This window comes from Chelonoidis abingdonii, chromosome 2, assembly GCF_003597395.2.
Source record: "Chelonoidis abingdonii isolate Lonesome George chromosome 2, CheloAbing_2.0, whole genome shotgun sequence".
Classification (NCBI taxonomy): domain Eukaryota; kingdom Metazoa; phylum Chordata; order Testudines; family Testudinidae; genus Chelonoidis; species Chelonoidis abingdonii.
In genome coordinates, this window is record NC_133770.1 from 174519466 (window position 1) to 174534887 (window position 15422).

Here is a 15422-nt window from a genome sequence, read left to right on the forward strand (position 1 = left end):
TTGGGTTCATCTGGATAGTGCACACTATTTTTTTAAATAGCTCTGTTTAAATTGTTCTGTGAAACTGGAGAATTTTACAAAGCTAAACTTTGCAAATATAGAAATCTGCTATAAAAATAAATTATCAGGTACTTCTGCAATGAAATCACATTTCTTTTATAAAGGGGCTCAAATTCTCTAGCAGAGAAATATTGCATTTAATTTCTATTGGCTTTTTTCTTTTAGTAGCAATCATCTGTCAGCTCTTTCTCCAAAATACTATTAATGATATTGGAAGACTCAGGACCACCTATGGTCTAACTTCAGACCCCACCACCCTCCTTCAGAAGGATGGAGGAGTTGAGAAAAATGGCAGGTTAGAAATGGTAAAGAGTGGTCGTTTGGGGCAGAGAAGAGAGAGGGGGTGATAAGTCTGAACAATTTGAGTTTAATGGGAGTTCTGCCTTTCGTAACAAGAAAAAAATAATTTTTTTCCTGCTTTAGTTGAGAAGTGGTGACACTCTGTCTTCTCAATCTCACTTTCATTTGAATTCTGCAGATCAGCTTTATTTTGGCTTTGATGGATGGATCAGTATTTTAATAGCAGATGACGTACCTCCCTGAGGCTGTGTTGAGTCAACATCTTGTAACAGGAGCATAATACGGGATAGGCTTCCCAGTCTGCTCCAGGACCTGATGGCAAAAAGGAGAGATTTCCTTTAATGCAGCTTTTGACTAGCTTTCCCTCTAAGAATACTACAGGCAATTAAGAGGTGGGGAATTTGGGGGGAAAATACGAAAGTACTGATTTTCAGTTTGACAGATACGAATTCACACTGCTTGCCTACTGTGATTCTAATGCAGAACGTGTTTGTAGTCCCATTGGTATCATTAATGAGATCAGTAGGGACATGTACAGCTGTGGGAGTATGTTAATTTACTGCAGAATCAGCTCCACAATGGGAGCAAATGACTTGTTCTGGAAGAGCCATAAGATACAGTATTAAAATAGAGACTAGATTAACAACTTTCTCCAGAGTTTTACTTGCCTAAGTCTTTGATAAATGGTTCTGAAATCCGAAAATGGACTGGTAGTGATTCATTTTGTTCCAAATAATCAGTCTTAATGTCCTTGGCACAAACTGAGATTTTTCAATTGTTGCCTGAGTCTAAAGGTGCTAATGAACAAAGATTATGCAAGGGCCTGGGCAAGTGGGTACAAGTTAGGGCTTCCTGAGTAATTGTAAAACTTCTCTGCACCCTAGGAATGAGAATTTTCTCCAGTGCAGAGTCTGTTACCAGCACAATAATGCCCTTGCTGCTCTGTCAAGCAGGACTAGCTTGAATTGTTCTTCTATTTCTGTTTAGTCTAAAATGCTTCTGTGAAATAACATTACATAGATAACATAATGGTGAGTGAGATTTCCTCTTTTATTAATGTCAGTTGATACTTATGTGCTGGGTGCAGATACGAGGGACAAAATGGAGGATTCTTTCTTATGAGTCTGTCTGACCCTAGCCTCAATAATCCATATACTCCTCTGTGTCCCATCTTCTTTGGGTTTCATACAGAATGTTCTCCTTCCTCACCTTCAGAGAGGATGAAAATAAAGGAGAAGTTCAGTCCAAATGTTAGCTATTTCTTGCAGGGAATACCTTTTTAGCATTTTCTTTTTATGCCTATACATGGTAGCATAAAGACAGGCAAAATTGACAGACCACCAAATCTTGCTGTCCTCTACCTACCACCTACTTTAAGGTGAGTGATGGTCAGTTCACTGGAAGGGCTTCTGTAGTCTTATAATGCCAGGATTTGGCTGAGAAACTGTGTATTTTGGATTTCTTGTTCTTGTGAGACAGGGATTTGTTTGTGCACTTCCAGCTGCTGTCCTGGCAAGCCTGAGATGCCAAAGATTGAATGGAACCATAGAGACTGAAGTCTTCTCTCATCCTTCCAGTTGGCCCTCCAGAGCATGCTGAAAAACATCAGCAGGGTTGTGGATGATGTTAAACCCATCATCTTTCAAAAACACTTTTAAATAAACGAGAGGATGGGCATTCTTCTGGTGGAGGCTCTGGACTAGGACTTGGGAGACCTGGTTTCAGTTCCTAGCTCTGCCACAGACTTCCTGGGTGTCTTTGGGGAAATCACTTAACTTCTAGGCCTAAATTCTCCAAGCTGGCTAGGCATCATGATGCCATAGTGATGATCCCCCCCCAGAAAAGCCATAAATATAGGTGGTGTGCTTTGAACAATAGCCAATTAATAAAAATCAGCAAGAAAGAAGGGAAATTTTCAGTGAATAATGAGCCCAGCTCTAATGGGATCAGAAATTGAGAAAAAGAGGTGCTTGAGAAGCAGACAGTATTAAACTTAATGTGGCCTTTGAAACATGCAGAACGAGAAACCTGAGACAGGCAGAGATGCATGTCTGGAAAGGGGAAAGGCTGGTGCTGGAAAGGTGGATGGTGTCCCCATTGTTTTACAGAAAATACCTTTAATATAAAACAAACTAGTGCGTGTATGAAAAAATAACTTCATTTGTTTACAGTATATATGCAAACCTTTTTTTTGGCATTAAAGAGAAATATTTCATCTTGCCTGCTGTCAAATAGCTCTTAAATAATGCATTTTATTGTGGATGATGGATCATAGGAATTCTGCTAGTTTGTTTCAAGGGTGATTCTTTAAATCACATCATCTTTTTCATTTCTAAGTAATGAAATGAGTTTTCTTATCTCTTTAGATGATTTATTGCTTTCAGCGTGAGCCCAACTGTATCTGTATCGATGCAGTCTCTTGCCCCTCGAACTAATTACCTTGTCGAAGTGGCACAGAAATAGCAGTGCTGAAAGGACAACAGTTTTAGTGATCTTCATCTGATCTTACTCGTTTGTTTACAGATTATACACATCTGGTTTGTAAGCACAATAACTGCATCTCCACACAAACTGAATAGATGTCTAACTACTCAACTTGTATATGAGGGTATAGTAATTGCGTATGCAGTTCTGTGCACATACAATTGAAGGTCACTTTGTGAAAAGTTTCCCAGTAGCGACTACTTGTCCTTAGAATATCATCTAAATGAATAACATATCCAGTGGAGAGACAGAGATGGCCAAGCAAGGCATGTCTACAGAAACACTATGTGCAAGTTAGCTGTAAATTCTACACCACTCCAGAGTGCTGCACGCTAGCTGTCCATGTGGACCTTGCTGCTGTGCACTGAATGTTCCCTAGTGTGCAGTGACCTACTTTTGTTCCAAAGCATAGTAGGTCACTGTGTATTAAGGAACTTCTGGTGCGCAGCAGGCTAGTGATTTAGACGCCAGATTTTTCCACACTAATTTTTCATCTAGACAAGCCCTTTGATTCAGCCACATCCAGAAAGATTTGAAGTCTATTTTAGCTTGGGATTCATTTAATCTCCGATAATTTTTCTTACTAAAAGTAATTTAGTGTTTATTTTTTACCAGTCATGGAAAATAAGATTCTTGTGTGTGGCTGACTTCTCAGATCTTTTAATGCATTCAGAGTGCTGTTTTTGTCATACACATGTACATCCTAAATAGAAGTTTTTAAAGGCACGGTGACGAACACCACCAGATCACTCCATCCCCCTGCCACTGTAGGCTGTAATGTCTTAAATAAAAGACCAAGTTGGATCTGTTTTTGTAGCATTTGGTAATAAGACAGTTGATGAGTGGGGATTTTTTAACTTAGGCCAGAGTTTCCTCTCCCAAAAGATGACTTAGTAGTGCCCTCTCTCCCATATATAATTTCCATGATGGTACTGCAAATAGGTACAGGTTTACAAAAGAAATCTGTAAGTAAGAGGGCTGTTGTTTTGGTGTACTTCAGCAGTACTTTTGGATGGGCTAATGCAAGTGAGGGCTTAATGGTATAAAACTGGACATCTCAACTAATGGGTTGCAACCAGAAAGTAGATACCAGGGGGTTTCCCCTCACCACCTGAGGGTCAGGGGAAAGTACCAAAACCCTGAAATAATGAGGATTTAGGGGATATCAGGGCAAGGAAGGGAAAGCCTCCCCCTCCGTCATATCCCCCTGCTCTGCCATGTCTCCAGTCCTGAGACAGCTCTTCTGCTGTTCCTTTCCTGCCTGTGCCTGAGAGGAAATATATTGGCCCCACTGCCTCTGGAAGGGACTTCCACCACCCAAATCTACAGATCCTTGTGGCCACTGTGGATTATGGGATATACTGAGTTGTGGAAGGAATTTCTGACCAACTTTCTGAATTTCGCACCGAAAAAAATAAATTCAAACGCAGTTAGATTTTTAACAAGTCTTCACAGACCCCTCTGCCAACATTCCTCTTCCCTCAGTCACTGTGTTGTTTCAGTTGTGGACCTTTGCTTTAGTGGGTTGAAGCTGCAGGGCTGGCTGTAGAGAAATTTACATGATCTGCTTGTGGATCTAGATCATAGAGACGCTTGAATTTTAATTCCAAACCTGCAGTGGATTTCCTGTATGGCCGTGCTCAATTCACCTAAACTTTTATTTTAAAGAATTTTATTTAAGTAAATGTTTAGGAAGTCTACCTCTTCTGTGGTGTTGACCCTTTGTGTGTCATCTTATATTCTGATATGGAGACAAAGATGCTTTCTTTTGTACTTAGCGGAGAGGTGTAGTGAGCACTAGCTAGTGAAGTGTTTGAAAATGTATGCAGTACTTCACAAATCATTATTGTCCCTGATGTGCACAGGTACACAGTAATGGGCCAGGTTAAAGTAACCAAAATTCAGTCCAAAGCAATTCTTTTGTATCCCCCAAAGTCAGAATAGAATTCCGTTTTCCAAAGTGAAAGGCTGTTGGATGGGCCTACTCTGCCACTCGTTCTTTCCTTCTCCTATCCTCTGTGCTGTTCCTCTTGAGAACTGAAATGGCTTATTTTGGAGCAGGATTACTGCACTATACTTTGACTAATTATTTCTGTCTATTGATTGCTCAACTCACTTCCCTTGTAGTGAGGCTCTTGGGATGTGCTATGTGGGTGGGTGTGTGCATGCGTGCTTGATTACTTGAGTTTTGGAGAAGGTCATGTTGTGACACAAATCCATTTACAATGCTAATAGTATAATGCTATATTTAATAAATGTTAGAAAAAAGTGTACTGCTATTACATGGAAAAAATTCTTCACACATCTCAATCAAAATGGAGAGGAAAACCTAAATTTTCTTATCAGAGGGTTAGCCATGTTAGTCTGTATCCACAAAAACAACAAGGAATCCGGTGGCACCTTAAAGACAAACAGATTTATTTGGGCATAAGTTTTCGTGCATCTGAAGAAGTGGGGTTTTTTGAAAGCTTATGCCCAAATAAATCTGTTAGTCTTTAAGGTGCCACCGGACTCCTTGTTTTTCTAAATTTTCTTAACTTACGGGAGTAGTGCTTAGGAGTCTCAGTGAAGAACTGGGGCCCATTTAGGTGCTGTAGAAACAATTCAGAAGTTCCTTGCTGCAAGTCTTCTGCTCAGATGACTAATCCATGCCTTCTTTCTCCTAGCTTATTTATACTTTCATTTGTTTGAGTTCAGCCATTGGAACTCCCTCTGTTAGGTGAAGAGTTGAAATTCCCATGCAGTTAGTTCACATACCTCTTCTACCAACTCTGCTTTTAGTTTGTAAAGCAAGTTCAGCAAGTGATAGCCTTTCATCTTGATTATGACTGAGTGAAGAGCTAAATGGAAGAGACACTATATTTCATCGTTCTCCAGTGGGTATCTATTACCTTCATGTGTAAAAGAAACAGACACAACAAGAAGTAGCTGGAAACTTAACGGTAGAGTATGCCGTGTTGAAAGACTTGCATATACTGTAATAGCTGAAATGCAACTGAAGCCTGTTATCTGACAAGGAAGCATTGGTGCATTTCTCAGCAAGTAAATCTCTTCCGAGTAAATGCACTTGTGATGTTTTCTGCTGTAGGAGAAATTTAAAGCACCAGCCACCATTAACTAGATTAACTGATGATTGAGTGGTTGTACTAAGAGCTATGTCTAGCCTGTGCTATAACAATGACCTGTTACTGGCTGTTCGCCCCCACCCCACCCTCATTAGTGTGTTGCTTTCAGACTACTGTGTCTGCAGATCCTACTATTCTCGACTTAGGTTGCAAGTTCTCTTCTGGATTTCTCTCTCTGTGTTGCTTATTGAAACTCTAGTAAAAACTGAACATTTAAAAAACAGTTCTACTCAGAAAAGTGGCTCTGGTTTTAAAAAAAAAGAAAAAAGTGTTTGTTAAAATGAACAACATGCTGGGTCATCATCCGAGACAACTATAACATGAAATATATGGCAGAATGCAGATAAAACACAGAGCAGCTGACATACAATTCTCCCCCAAGTTCAGTCACAAATTTAATTAATGCATTCTTTTTTTTAACAAGTGTCATCAGCATGAAAGCATGTCCTCTGGAATGGTGGCTGAAGCATGAAGGGGGCATAAGAATGTTTAGCATAACTGGGACATAAATATCGTGCGACACCAGCTACAACAATGCCATGAGAACACTTGTTCTCCCTTTCAGGTGACATAAACAAGAAGCAGGCAGCATTATCTCCCGTAAATGTAAACAAAATTGTTTCTCTTAGTGATTGGCTGACCAAAAAGTAGGACTGAATGGACTTGTAGACTCCGAAGTTTTACATTGTTTTGTTTTTGAGTGCAGTTATCTAACAACAAAAACCCCTACATTTTAAAGTTACACTTTCACAACAGAGATTGCACTACAGTTCTTGTATAAATTGAGTTGAAAAATATTTCTTTTGTTTATGATTTTGCAGTGCAAATATTTGTAATCAATATACACTTTGATTTCAAGTACAACACAGTATACAATATATATGAAAATGTAGAAAACATCAAAATATTAAATTTCAATTGGTGTTCTATTGTTTAACAGCGCGATTAAAATTGCGATTAATTTTTTTAATTGCAATTAATTTTTTGATTTAATCACGTGAATTAACTGTGATTAATCGACAGCCCCACTGCCAGTAATTATGGTTCTGCAAGCCTTGTTTTCAGAGGGATTGCACCAGTGTAACTGGAACTTAAGTAACAATTGTGGTGGTAAGATGAAACAGCCAATCTTTCCCTCCCCTACTTGCGTTGGCTCCTGCAGGGCTAACAGGATTGTAAGGAGATAAATATTGTTATGAGCTGGGTGAAACTTTGTTACAGGTTGAGTTGAAACCCAACTGAGGTTGACAGGTGTGAATTCATCCTCAGTTAACATAACTATAACCATAAGCCCCTACCAAGACAATAGGTATATGTCAGGGTAGTCAATAGGCAGATCCCAGGCCACATGTGGACCACTAGATGTTTTTGAACTGACCCCCAAAATCTTGTTACTTCCCATTATTGTTTTATTAAAACATTCTCTGGAGTCTGGATCTTGACTATATCTTGAGCAAGAAATTTGGATCTTGACAGCAAATAATTGGTGAGGGTGGGTGGGTGTGTGTGGAGAGAGCTCAAACTGAGGGCAGACGAGAAGAGAGAGAGGGAGAGGCAGGAACCTAAGCACAATGTGACCTTGGAAAAAGCTTGACAGGGCTTTTGAGTCTGGTGTTGACTAAAGCAGCCTGAGTGCTGTAAGAAACAGCTCCTTTAGTTCTTGGTTCATTCTGTGTTCTGAGACATAGTATTTGTTGGGTTCCTTGGAAATAAACAAAAACAAAACAAAAAGGAGACTGGACTAGATGACCTCTCAAGGTCCCTTCCAGTTCTATGATTCTATTGCACTGTAGAAGTATGAGACAGTGACTCATGAATAAAATGCTTTTTCATTAGAACCACAACCAAGGAAGAAGACACCAGCTCTGGCAAACAAACTTACATTAAGTGCACTTGCTGTAAGCATTTATACATTGTACAATATATGGAATATATGGACTGTGTTCATTTTTATTAAAAATTGGGTGGTGACAGAGCAGACCTGGACACTGGGATGTCTCTTCCTCTAGGAAAATAAATACATCTCTACCCCAATATAATGCGACCTGATATAATACGAATTCGGATATAACACAGTAAAGCAGTGCGCCAGGGGGCAGGGCTGCACACTCCAGCGGATCAAAGCAAGTTTGATGTAACGCAGTTTCACCTATAACACGGTAAGTTTTGCCTCCCGAGGACAGCATTATATCGGGGTAGAGATGTATATTTAAAAAAAAACAAAACCAAAAACCTGATACTCGCATGCCAAATGAAAGTAAAAGCTTTTTATAGGACTCTCATTTTATGAACCTTAGGGACAAATTAGCTGTAGCAGGGATGATTCTGCAGGCTCCATAAAGGGGAGAGACGTCATCGTAGGCAAAGAGATTGTCCCTGCATGGAGTTTGACAGAATTTTAAAAAGGAGCTTCTGTGTCCCCTATACCCCAGGACATCATTGTTCCTCGGGCAATGAAGTCTTTCCACAGCAATCTCATAAATCATTTCCAGCCCCACCTCAGTCTCTTGAACTATTGAGAACCTTCTTCAGGATGAGGGAGACTTGACTGTAAAACAAATGTATTCCGGGCTCATTGTCCTGTTCAGAAGCTGAGCCCCCTAGGAAGCTCCTTGTGCAAAACTAGTTTACCTGGCTATGGCGCACGTGGACTGAAAACGGAGAGAAATGCCTCTTGTGGAAATAGTTGCCATGTCTTGGCTTTTCAGTGACTTATGTGAAATTAGTTTGTTTTACAGACTAACTGTTCTATTGCACCTGTGAAATTCCCTAAGCACATGTGAATGTTTTGAGTTACTGGTCTCTGTCCAGTTCATGATGGACTCTATTCTGAAACTCCCTCCTCCATCTGGTGATACTGTCAGAAGTCACCAAGTGGAGCACCCATAGGGGGACACATCTCGAAGAACCACAGTTACTTCACAAAGTGAGTAACCTTTTCCGTATGATCTCTAAGTTAGCGTATTTTTAAAAAATTAAAGGAAATGGGCGTAGCTGTCTCAAGACATTCTAATTTGAACCTAATCCCCATTAGCTTGTTCAAGGACATGACATAACTACCGGCCATCTCAGAGTCAAGGTGTGTTTCCACATTTTCTGAAGGAAGGAAAGAAATGCTCTGCATCAATTGAATGTGTCTGTTTTTTCCCTCCATGGTGGCCAAGAAGCATTGCTAACATCCAGTTTTATTTTCAAAAGATATTTTTCTGTGCATTAATATGAGGTTTCATGGGCCAGATCCTTAGCTAGCGTCAAGTGGCTTCTGTGGTGCTGCTGATATGGTACTATATTTGTTAAAACTTATCATTTGAATCTAAACATAATGTGTGTGTATATATAATACATATATACACTGTATTTATATTCTCATATCAGCAGTTCTCAACCCGCGGCTCATGGGTCACATATGGCCCAATTAGCACACAGCTGTGGGCCAGCTCAGCTGCGCGCTAAAGGCGGACGGGCTCCTGGGCTGCTGCTGCGCAGCAGGAGTGGCAGGCTCTGGGCTCCCAACTGTCATGCTGTGGGGCAGGCGGGGGCGGGGTCCTGGCCGCCCCCTGGCTCCCTACACAGTTCCAGGCAGCCAGTTGCCACCTAATCCTGCATGGCAGGGTCGGGTCCTGGCAGCCTCTCTGGCCCTGCACAGTGGGGGTTAGGAGCCCCCGTGCAGCAGGATCCGGGATCGGTGTCTCTTCCCCCTGCCCAGCTCTTCATGCCTGACCCCACTCTGTGGAGGGGGTTCTGGGTGGAGAGTGCTGAGCATAGAGGTTTGTGGGGGGCACTGTGGTTCTCAACCACATGCGGCCCACAATGATAAATAAGTTGAGAACCACTGGTTATATATAATACATATAGGAATTCATGTTTAATTAAGGATACTTCATATATTGAATTTGCTTAAGAGTCGAGGTTCCAACTTGCATTAAGAGCAGATGGACAAGTCTGAACTTTTACTGTTTTTGCTCATATTCATCCAACCTCAACTTGAAAGCCTGTATGGAATACAGGAAGAGCAAGTTTTTGGGAATCTACTGTTGTCTAAACAATTTTACTCATCACTAAAAGGAAGGTCTTGTATATGAATAACAACGTATCTGAATCTTAATTGAGTTACACAAAGCACATTTAAAACATCTGTGTCCCTTACCTATGTATCTCTCATGAGCATCTCAGAATCTTTTTGAAAAACTAATTAATTATCTACAGAGGTTGTGTACACATTCTCCTCATTTAAGCTGCTCAACATGCCATGAGAGCTTCTGAAAGTCCAGTAGCAGCTGCATTTCTAAGTATAAATGGAATCAGTATAAATCAATCTAGACCATTTGTATTATTGAAGGGCATCCTCTGACTTGCTTGTCTTGCATTGTCACATGCCAAAACCAATCACATCAAATGTGTTGACAATCTACAGACCTTGCAAGGAGGCTGTTTTATTTATGCTGGGTGATGGAGAGCATCTGTGACAGTTTTCATGCTGTGCTGGCAAAAAGCTTCTTAATACATTGAATGCCACCCTTTCTTAGAGTGATGCTATGGAAGAGATGCGTAACAATGAATGTCGTGTCTGTCATGAGTAACATGGTTTCTATTTCTGTTTTAATAACTTATCTGAGATTTTAAAGAAAATTCATGAAAGTGCAGTAAATACAATCAAGCAATACCAAAAGACCAAATCATCAACATGTGTTTATGTATATATGTAAAACTAAATTATACAAAGAATAGAGAAGAAAAGCAAGACGAACAAAGAGTAACTTAAATACAAGGGAAAGATTACAAGTGTGAGCAAAATACATTTTGTTCATTAACATTTGTCCACATGTACAATCAAACTGTTCTTTGATGCATTGATCTATACAAACATTTTCATTTAAAGATGCATCAGTGATTCAGACTGTAATCCAGAGTCTTATGCTAGACTTTGTGTGATTTCTAGTGTTGTAGAATTATTTGCTTGCATTCAGTACTTCTTCCACATTAAACGCAGACTATTCCAAAACACATTGAAACGAATGTATAGTACTCCAATCCTGACAACTATTAAAATGCATACCTTGATGAAAGAGAATGGGAAAACTTTTCTGTATTTATGGATCTTATTACTCAGAGAGGCAATTTTCAGGAAGATTGTTACAAGGATATGTCTGCCTACTTGCAGCTTGAGGGAAGAGCTAGACCTGCAAGTCCCTGGTAGAAGGGAAGTACCCTGCTTCCTGAAGTTCTCTTGAACTAACCTCCACAGTCAGGATAATTCATATCTATTTTTCTAGAGTGAGGAAAAAGCACAATTTCTCTTACTGTAGACCATGGCAACAAACCAAATCCAATTGCCATCTCTACTCTGGATGCTCCATATATCTCCAGCTATGGGCCTTATTACACAAAAGAAGGTATATTTTCAGGTAAGCAGATGAATGTTCTCACTCATTGTTCTAAGGCACACAGATTCATTGCCATGAGATTGTCACAGATGGGAAGCTTGGTCGTTCTTTATATATCCTCCCTTGGGCACTAATATCTCACCTGGTACATATTTAAAGTATGAAGGCCCTGTGGCCACCTAGTAGGTCTCAATACAGAAAACATGACTCCTGTGCCTGAGACTGTCGGTGCGCCTAAGGACTTTGATGCTTAACAGAAGGAAGACTATTTATTGAATTTACTTAGGAAATTTAATGTTATGATTGTTGTGAGGACTAATGTCTAAATTACAAGTACAACACTGGGTGCCATCTGAGAGCTCCCAATTTAAACATTCATCTGACTGAAGACAGTAGCTATTGGGAGGTCTGCTTTAATGGAAAGGAAGTAGATGCATCTTGTGCAGGAGTTTGATTTAGGTAGATGCTGAAGGAGCAGAATGAGATTCTAAGGTTATGTTTTCTGACCTTTATTAGACTGGAATAAGCACTGATGTCCTAAGGAAGCATTTAATTCTGGGATTTGTACCAAACTCACTTTCCCTGAACACTAAAACATTATAGAGATTTACCTTTCTGCTTGGATACTTATACACCCACATTAACCCTCCTGGAGGAATTCAAGACTGTTTTACTTCTTTTACATGGTAGTTAAACCACGGGCTTTGCACCAGCCAGCAGAATTTGTTTTTGTTGAGTTACTTTGAGTCCATGAGAGTGATGAGTCCCTCCATTTGTAACCTGTCTGAATCCAGATGAAGAACTGCTTTTTTTCAATGGCAGACAGCCTCTGTGACATGCTAGTTAATTGCCTGAAATCCACAGCCTCTTCACCCACAAAGGCAAAAACAGTATCACTGCCATGCTCTCCTTCTTATCTTTTGTATGGTCCTGGGCAACAGTGGAAAGACATATATAGCATACACATTGCCCAGTTTTGTGAGGTCATTCACCACCTCACAATCTAGGTCCTGGTACAGGGAGAGGCCTATATAGCTTTCTGTTGTTTCTAGATGCAGATGTCAATCACTGGATCCCCAAGTTGACTGAGTGGGGTTATTTCTGGGTACACATTCCACTCTGCTTAATCTAACTTCTGCCATAATAAATCTTGGTATTTATCTTTACTCTTGATGTGGAGTGCACATAAAGATAGGAAACTTTGCTCTGGCCAGGACAGGAGAAATTGATTTGTTTTTTTTTTTTTCTTCCTGAGTTGGAATGATCATGTTCCCCCAAGTTTATGTAAAACTCCCTCAGACACATTGATCTCAGGTAGAATAAGTCTTTTATCCTTGGAAAGAACAGCACTCTGAAACTTTAGTAAATCATCGTGTTTCAACTGGTGGATGCTCTGCACTCTTTCAATCCAGGGGGAAAGTACCAGAAGAAATTGAGACCTGAATGAGGCCCCTGCATTACCCCAGCTAGCATTTTGATATAAGGCTGACTCTTCCTGATGCACTAAAGGGTGGATCCCTTTAAAAAAAAAAAAAAAAAAAAAAAAAATTTTGTCTACATTTGGCTGAGAGTGGAGAATATATGATGGGGCCTTGATCCCATCACATCCATTGGCAGAGACGTGATGCAAGGGAATAGCAAGAAATACTGAACAGGTCTCATAGGAGCTCTGTTTTTTTGAAGTACATCTGTCATGAGATCAGCATTCTCAATAGATTCCAATAAGAACTGGATTTTTTCTGAGACACCACTCATTTTCCTTTGTGGCTATAATCTTCTGTTAATATTCTGAGATGAGAGCTGGTACCTGATAGTATTCATCCTCAGCCCTCTTTTTTTCTTTGTCTGACTTTCTCTGTGAAGCATGCATGAGCACCAGCCATTGCACAAATACCTCAGAAGGGAGAGCGGAGCTGAGGAGACAGTCACCCTCCAAAAAATCAAATGCAGCCTGGGGTCACAGCAGGGAATTATAACCATTGAGCCAAACTGTTAGTCTAAACTTCTGAAAAAGTTTGGAGTTTCTCTCTGAGAAAAGCTCTGCAGCAAGGAGGCCTGCCTGAGCGGCTGGGCACTGGGGAGTGACTGACAGGTCTTGTTCTGCCCCAAAGCTGCCAGCAGGCTGCTGTACCCATTGTAATGTATCTGTGGACCTTAGCACAATGAATGTATTGAATGAAAAAATCTTTTGCTAAACAGGACAAGGACAGTGAAATCAATATGAAAAAGGAAAAATATACTTGCCAAACATATCTGAAGTTGGAACTAGCTGGGCAAGGAGACTGGGACTGAGAACTAGTTTGGCTGAGGGCAGGAGGTGAGAGGAGCTAGATCTGGTAAGGAGTTGACATGCATGGGAGACTGGGACTGGCTGGGCAAAGAGAGGGACAAGTAGCCAGGCAAGGGGGGATACCAAGATTGCATGATTCAGAGTGCTAGTCATGTTAGTCTGTTTCAGCAAAAACAACTAGGAGTCTTGTGGCACCTTAAAGACTAACAAATTTATTAGAGCATAAGCCTTCATGGACTATGACCCACTTCTTCAGATGTAGGGAGTGAAAATAACAGTAGGCAGTCATAAATATACAGGGAGGGAGATTGGGACTGAGCCAGTGGGGATAGGAAACATGGAAATGGGTGAGATGACTGGAAGATAGGGCTTGGGAGAGATGGATGAGGTGAGGAGCCAGAAGAAAGGAGATTAGAAGTGGCTGGGCAGGGAGACTGGAATGAGGGACTGGCATTGGCTAGTTGAGGAGAATGGGTCCGGGACAATGAGCTTGAGGTGGGGAAGAGAAAGCATTTGAATACACAAGAGGGTACAAGGAATAAAGTTCATACTGCAGGGAGGAAAGGGAATAGATCTGCTAAGACCGCAGACTCCTCCAGAGCCTGGAGTGAAACCCTCATTCCTGAGTCTCACCATTCCTCTGCTCTCAGCAAACAGCTGTGAAAACCACAGGCAAAGTGTCCCATTCCCTGTTAGTGTAGGCTGTCATCCTCTGCATGGACCAACTACTGCCATAATTTACTCCATTAATTCAAGTGATAGAGGTCTGTGTGGCAGACCTAAATGTTCCAACACTGCTGGTGACCCATGTAAGTGTCAGTATGATGCCACATGATGAAATTTGCTGCTGTTTTAAAAACAAAACCAAACCCTAGATTACATACAAAAATCTGTTAAAATAATAATGTTGCAAAGTCAAGCTGTCAAAGTTAGGAAATACCAGATTTAAGGTTGCTTGTGCAATCTTAACTCGACCCTCTTGTGATTATACATTATGATAGTTCTAATTCATTATTATATTTTCCCTCACAAGATCCATTCATTCAGTGCACAGGTGGACCTGCTCCAGGGATGAATCAGAGTTGTGTAATGGAGACTGTTGTGTGTAGGACCCCTGTTTCATTTATTTCAGAAATCAGAAGATGTGTAGCGTAAAGGGTTGCAGGAAGAAAAAGGATGGTCTCATGGTTAAGCCAGTTGAATGCTGCCCTGGAAAACTGAGTTCTGTGCCTCTGCCACAGAGTTCCTATGTGATGCTGGGTAAGTTGCTTAAACTAAACTTTTCACGGGTGGTCTCTATTTGTGTTCTCCTCATTTTCTGGGTGCCAGGCTTGAGACCCTGGGATCTGATTTGCAGAAGTGCTAAATGCTCACAGCTTCAAGTGAAGTCAATGTGAACTGTGCTTGGAACATATAAAGTGCTATATAAAGTACTCTGGGAAAAACAGGTCCTAGGTATCTCTAAATTAGTGAATACTTTTTGACCTTAAGCTCTTTGTACCTCAGTTTGCTATCTGTAAAATGGGGATAATACCACCTCATGTCAGGGGCATTGTGAAAATAAATTTTGTTTGTGAAGCACTTGAATACTGCAGTGATAAGCACCATACAAAAGCTGATGAGGAAATTATTTAATGCCTGCTCTGAGACAGAACTGAGTGTGCCGTAATTAACCCATGAAGCCATAGATTTGCATGAAGAGAAAACAAGCTATTGAATAGCTGCTTCTTCAGTGAACACTGTCCATTCTACGTACCGAATAAGGCAGTGATTCTATGG